Genomic DNA, 6012 nt, shown 5'->3' with positions numbered 1-6012 from the left:
ACAGGAAAGGAAGATTTGAAATCCCCCACCTCCACAGACCACAGCCTGGATCCCTGGGAAAGGAGGCTAGGAATGTGGGGCTCAGGGCATCTCCTAGGAGTCTTGGCCTCCAACCTGCCCACCCCCACTGCTGCTGAGAATTAAAAACAGTCAATAGTTCTTGACATCCCTTGCCCTGGGCCTCCAGGAAATTGAGAAGGGGTGGTGGATCTGCCTATGGATCCACATACCTTCTCCAGCCCTCAGCTCTAGGAGCCATGTGTCTGTGACCCTCCAGTGAAAGGGCTTGTTCTGGTTTGGGTAGGAAGTGAACAAAGATGGAGGTCCATAATATAAGGGAGCCCTAAGGAAAACAGAGCTGGGGAAGAGTCACACATCGCCCCCATCCCCCATGCCCTCCAACCACTATGGCCTTAGCAAGGATGGCCACAATGCACATGCGTACATACACCAGACTGCTGCCTGGAGTGGGAGGAGGGAGGGAAAGGCCTAGACTGGCCCTTTAAGAGCCACTTAGGGTCAGAAAGCCTGGGCTACATAGAGGGGAAGGAGCTGATGTCAGAAGACGGATGGGCAGCAAGATGGGGATTGATGCTAATGGGGGAGTTAAAGCTAAGTACCCAGACACTCAGAGGGCAGAACTGCAGATCTGTCTTCCTTATGCTCACCCTCCTCTCCAAACCGAGGCTGTAAATCTGCCTCTTCAATTGGGGGAAGGGGGACTGAGGAAAAAAGACATGCTCTCTTCTCCCCTTTCCTGTTTCTTCCTTACTTGGTGTGCCCACACCGCCCCCCTCCACCCAATTCTTTTGTCCTCTCCCATTCTCTTGCAATCTACGACCCCTTCCCACTAAAATTTCCAATTTTTGGCTTTGCATCAGAAATTGACAGAATGGTTTCAGCTTACAGAGGAGTTTAAGAGAGGAGATCACAAGTTTTCCCTCACCAGACCCGGGTGGGAATGCTTGGTGGGATTGTGGTGAGAAACTGGTAGATTGGTAACTCCCAGTTCCCTCAGTTTCTCATCCTTCCACCCTCTTCTCACTTGGAGGTAACTCTAGCTGCCGTCTTCCGGGACAATAGGGTAAAGGCAAGAAGCAGGAAGTTGGGTGCCAGGGACTGGAAGAGCACCAAAGTTTCTGAGCTGGGTTTGTGGAGGCTTCTGACACACTGAGATTCTAGAGGGGCTGGTGGTGGGCTTCCAAGGGCAGCTAGGGAAGCTGCGGGAGCTGTCCACTGAAAGATATACAGTCTGGTTTCTCGGAAACTCCTGGATCATACCGTTCCCTCTCAAGCACACACCCTGTCTGCTGAGTAGAGACAATTTCAGGCCAATAGTCTATTTACTGTAAAGGACCAGCTGCTCCTTGTACCTCTCGGGAGGGAGTCGGGGATGTTAGGGAAGAAGACTTTTTCAGAGGGTCTAGAGCTAGAATTAGCCGTTGGTAAATTTCATTTCTTTCTTCACTTTCAGGTGAGACTGTGTCTCCCACCTTTCAGGACCCATAATCACCCTTATTTCCTTTCCTACTGGCAACCAGGGCCTGTTCTTGAGAAGTCACTCTCTATATTAGAGGACAGTCCCTCTCATCTGTTGCAGTATTAGGCCTGAACTCTTTCCCAGCCCTGGAAACAGTTGGTGCCTGATTGCCTCTAGTTTCCAAATCCTCTTCCACATCCGTAAGATAATAACCCTAAGACATCAATCTCATCTCTTCCTTTCTCCCAGGTTTTCCTTCAGAGGCCTAAAATCACCTCAGGATCATACTCTTCTCTGTTTTCTAAGTTTTCAGAGACAAGCGAGAGAGGAAAGCTGGAGTGGGAAAAGCTGGGGGTTGTGAGCAGCAGCCACTGGAACCCAGGCTTCCAGCCTCCCAGCATCCGGCCTAGTGCTCCCTCCTATCCGAGAGAGGTCAGTCATTGCCCTCAGCCCTGGTCTCTGGCTGCTTCTCAATACTGGTGATAAATCCTGTCTTTGTCTCCCTTCTGACCCAGGCCCCAGGCAGGCTGGGGGTCAGAGCTGGGGGAGGGGTCAGTGTGGAGGAAGGGGAGATACAAGGAGAATGGGAGGAGAAGATGGACAGGAGCAGCTGGTGGGCAGGCATGGGGGGTGGGCAGTGAGGGGATGGGGCCTCTTCATTCTACAGATCCTGGACATTCCAGCAGGCCTGCATTCCAAGTGAGAAAGCCAGGATTGCTGAGTTGTGGAAATACCTTCAGAATGGTCCCTTGAGCATCCGGAATACTGGGAGATGGGGGGCTAGTGTGGAGTGCCTCAAGGAAAGAGACTGCTGAAAGAAATGGAAAAATATTGTGGAAATCCTCCTATCCATACCGCAGATCCCTATGCAAATGTGCCATGCACGCACCCACCCACACACACACATACACACTCACACACACAGGACTCACGGCATGAGGGAGCCCTGGAGAGCCAGGCTGCCCCTTGCCTGGCCCCTCCCTAGTGGCCTTCTCTTGCTATGACTTTCCTGTTTCCAACTCTATTCTTTTTCTCTGCTCCCAGTCTTGCTTTCCTTCTTTGTGTCTCTCATTCTCCCAGTTTGTTATTCTCGCCGTCTCTCAGCCTCTGCCTCGGTCTCTCAATCACTTTTTCTCTCTCATATTGTTTCTTTCCATCTTCTTGTCTCCCTCTCCCCTCTCCCCAAATTCCTGGATGCTGCTCCATCTGTCCTGCTTCTGCCACTCTTCAGCCCAGCCATCCTACCTCAGTCCTCCTACCTCAGTCCCACATCAGAACCCTGTTCTGGCCCAGAGGGGACCTTTGGGAGTTAGATTCCAAGAATAGATGGGAAGGAGAAAAGAGGCTCTGAATGAGTCCCTGCTTTAGTGGGAGGTCTGGGAATCATATTGGGTTATGATATGGCATGGAAGCGTGGGGTGGGCAGAAGGTGACCAGAAAGAGAAGCACAACTAAGGGAGGTAGGGTGAAATGAGAGAGAAGAGATTAATAAAGAAAAGGCATAGGCCAGGCACGGTGGCTCACACCTGTAATCCCAGCACTCTGGGAGGCCGAGGCGGGCAGATCTCCAGAGGTCAGAAGTTGGAGACCAGCCTGGCCAACATGGTGAAATGCTGTCTCTACTAAAAATACAAAAAAAAAAAAATGGTGGCACATGCCTGTGATCCCAACTACTTGGGAGGCTGAGGCAGGAGAATCGCTTGAACCCGGGAGGTGGAGGTTGCAGTGAGCTGAGATTGCACCACTACACTCCAGCCTGGGTGACAGAACAAGACTCCATCTCAAGGAAAAAAAAAAAAAAAGGACACTAGGCTGGGTGCAGTGGCTCATGCCTGTAATCCCACCACTTTGGGAGGCCAAGGCAGGTGGATTACTTGAGCCCAGGAGTTCAAGACTAGCCTGGCAATATGGCAAAACATCTCTATAAAAAATACAAAAAGTTAGTCAGGCATGGTGGCACACACCTGTAGTCCCAGTTACTCAGAAGGCTGAGGTGGGGGGATCACCTGAGCCCAGGGAGGTCGAGACTGCAGTGAGCTCTGATCACGCCACTGCACTCCAGCCTGGGTGACAGAGTGAGACCCTGTCTCAAAACAAAAAGAAAGAAAGAAAGAAAGAAAAAAAAAAGAAAAAAGAAAAGACACAGAAGGACAAACACTAAAAAGAGAAGGGTGCGGACTTGCAGTTCTCTCTAAGTGTGTGTTTTGGGTCAGTGTGAAGGGGAGGAGCTGAGGGGCATCTCCTAAGTCATATTGCGATATAGGTTCAAAGACAAGGTCTGGAGGCTCAGCCAGAAAGGTGTGATGTCCACCAGGCAGCCACAATTCTGGACTCTCTGTTACCTACCAAGGAAGTTCTCAGAGACCTTTTTCTCCTCTCCAGACAGTCTTGGAGTGTTGGTTCCCTCCCTATTCACCTCCTCCACTCTGTCACCTCCCTTCCTCCCCCAGTGAGAATGACATCAGCTCTGGCTGCCCGTCCTCAGCCCAGTTGCTGATGTACTCTCCCATGGGTGAAACAGAAGGCTAATCACCTTTGCCCCATGCATTCACTCTCTAGTCCAGGAGCTGGAGTTTACATAGCCTAGCACTCTGGAGTAGGAGTGGGAGGAGGCTGTACCAAGAAGGTAGCTGCAGAACATTGTGGGAAAAGAGGGGGCATGGGCATCAGGGGGAGGGAGAGGGAGAGGAGTGGAGGGGGGCACTTGAGGAAGAGAGGCAGCAGCAGTAAATCACCCTGTGGGGGGGCTCCCTCTGCCTGAGCTCAGTGGGGTAGGGAAAGAATAGACATAGAGGGGTGGGGGGAAGAATGGGGAATCGCCACATCTGGCAGGCAGGTGTCTGGCACTGTTCAGGCTGTAGTCACTTTCCCAGCCAAAGGGGAGGAAGGGGGGAGAGGGGAGGAGGGGCCTCCCAGCATCCCCTGGGAAAGAGGGAAAGGCTCACAAACAGAAAGACAGAGGCTTACAGACAGAAAGAAACCAAGGAAGAGAAATAATCAGACCCCGCTCCCAGGCTCTGCTTCAGTCAGTGCTTGGGGATGTGTTTACTCATAGCCCTGAAAAAAAACCTGCTGGCCAAAAAACTGCGCAGGCCAGGGCACCGAAGTTCCATTCATGCTGGAAAACAGAAGGCAGGAGTTTAACCCAGGCTAAGCTGGGGAAACTGAAGCTCAGAGAATTCCAAGTTTGAGAACAGGATGGAACTCCATGCTCCACACCATCACACATCACCACCACTCAGCTCTGGTACTGACACTGCCCCTCCCCCAGGTCAATGCTGTGTGGTGAGTAGGAAGATTAGGATGGTAAGGCTGAGTATTGCTTTTCCCCAGCTCACACAGGCAAAGACAAAAGAAGTACCTAGTCTTTATCCAAACTCTTGCATTCCAACTTTCAGTGCAGGACTGTAGGCAGACGTGGTACACCCAGGTTTTTTTCTTTTCTACCTGCTGAGGAGTATCCCATGCACAGGTGCCCCATAGTTGTTGAGCTTAATTGTCAGGTTTTCATAGAAGAGCAGGCAAGACTGGAAAACTCTGGGTTTCATGTTCTGATGCTGGAGAGACTCCCCCATTCCTGTTACCTTCCTTCCCTCATCCTTTCCCATCTGAGATACTAATTTGGTCTCCCTTGCTTAATCCTGGAATTGCAGGTCCATTTTATGAGCGGCAGAGGTGACTGAGGAAACCCTTCAAACTGCAGTGGAGAAGAGGCTCCCCACACTCCCCCTTCCTTAAAAATCCTGCAGAGGAAGGGGGAAAGAAAACCAAAGCATTCTGTCGCCGCGGCAACCATAAAACCCCCAGCTAAATCCATCTTGTGAGCTCACCGCCCCATTAAGATGCAGGGCCAGGCGCTGCGCCAGCCCAGCCACATTCATTTGTGCGAATAAAGGTGGAGGAGGGGGAGGGGAGCAGGCTCTGGAGGGACGGGGAAATGGCGAGAAGAGGTTATTTACACCACCGTCCTGACCTTCTGGAGCAGCGCTGGCTCCGATAAATAACCCGCTCAGCGCCGTTTCAGAGCAGGAGTGGAAGGTGCAGGAAGGGAGCAAGGGCTGGAGGAGAGCCCCCACGCAGGTGCGCGTCTCTGGGTTACTAATGGCTGAGGCGGGAGCAGGCAGCTGGCTTTGGGGGTGGTGGGGGAAGAACTCAGTTCCCTGGGACTCCCACTGAGAAAATACCATCCCCACCCCACCCCTGGCGCCAATTTCCAGGCGAGGGGACGGAGAGATGCCAAGGAGGCAAACAGCCCCGTAAATTAGGGATGGGGGGGCACTGCTATAGAGTCTCTGAGGTACGAGGGAAGAAATATTGTAAGATGGGGAATGAGGGGGTGCTGGAAGAACAGGAGTAGCTGCCAAAAAGAGAGGAAGAGAAACAGAAACATCACACAAAGGCAGTTTTGAAAAAATGTTTTATTCCTCTTTGCACAGAGCAGTTTATGAAGGTGGCTATCTCCTGACTCCATGCATCTTTTACACAAAGATGCCCCCTCAAATATGCCCAGTTATCTGCCCCACTTCAGTGTT

General features: G+C 51.7%; 1 long non-coding RNA gene across 1 annotated transcript in view; it reads right to left on the bottom strand.

Annotated features, from left to right (window-relative positions):
• LOC105548557 overlaps positions 1–4030 on the bottom strand; it is an 84451-nt gene extending 80421 nt beyond the window's left edge. Inside the window, exon 1 of the long non-coding RNA XR_001007408.1 lies at positions 3827–4030. This is a non-coding gene — a long non-coding RNA (uncharacterized LOC105548557). The remainder of the gene's footprint in view (positions 1–3826) is intronic.
• Between the last annotated feature and the right edge of the window lie 1982 nt (positions 4031–6012).

The sequence above is a fragment of the Mandrillus leucophaeus genome, unplaced genomic scaffold (genome assembly GCF_000951045.1).
Source record: "Mandrillus leucophaeus isolate KB7577 unplaced genomic scaffold, Mleu.le_1.0 Scaffold414, whole genome shotgun sequence".
NCBI classification, from domain to species: Eukaryota; Metazoa; Chordata; class Mammalia; order Primates; family Cercopithecidae; genus Mandrillus; species Mandrillus leucophaeus.
This window is presented reverse-complemented; position numbering and strand designations above follow the sequence as displayed.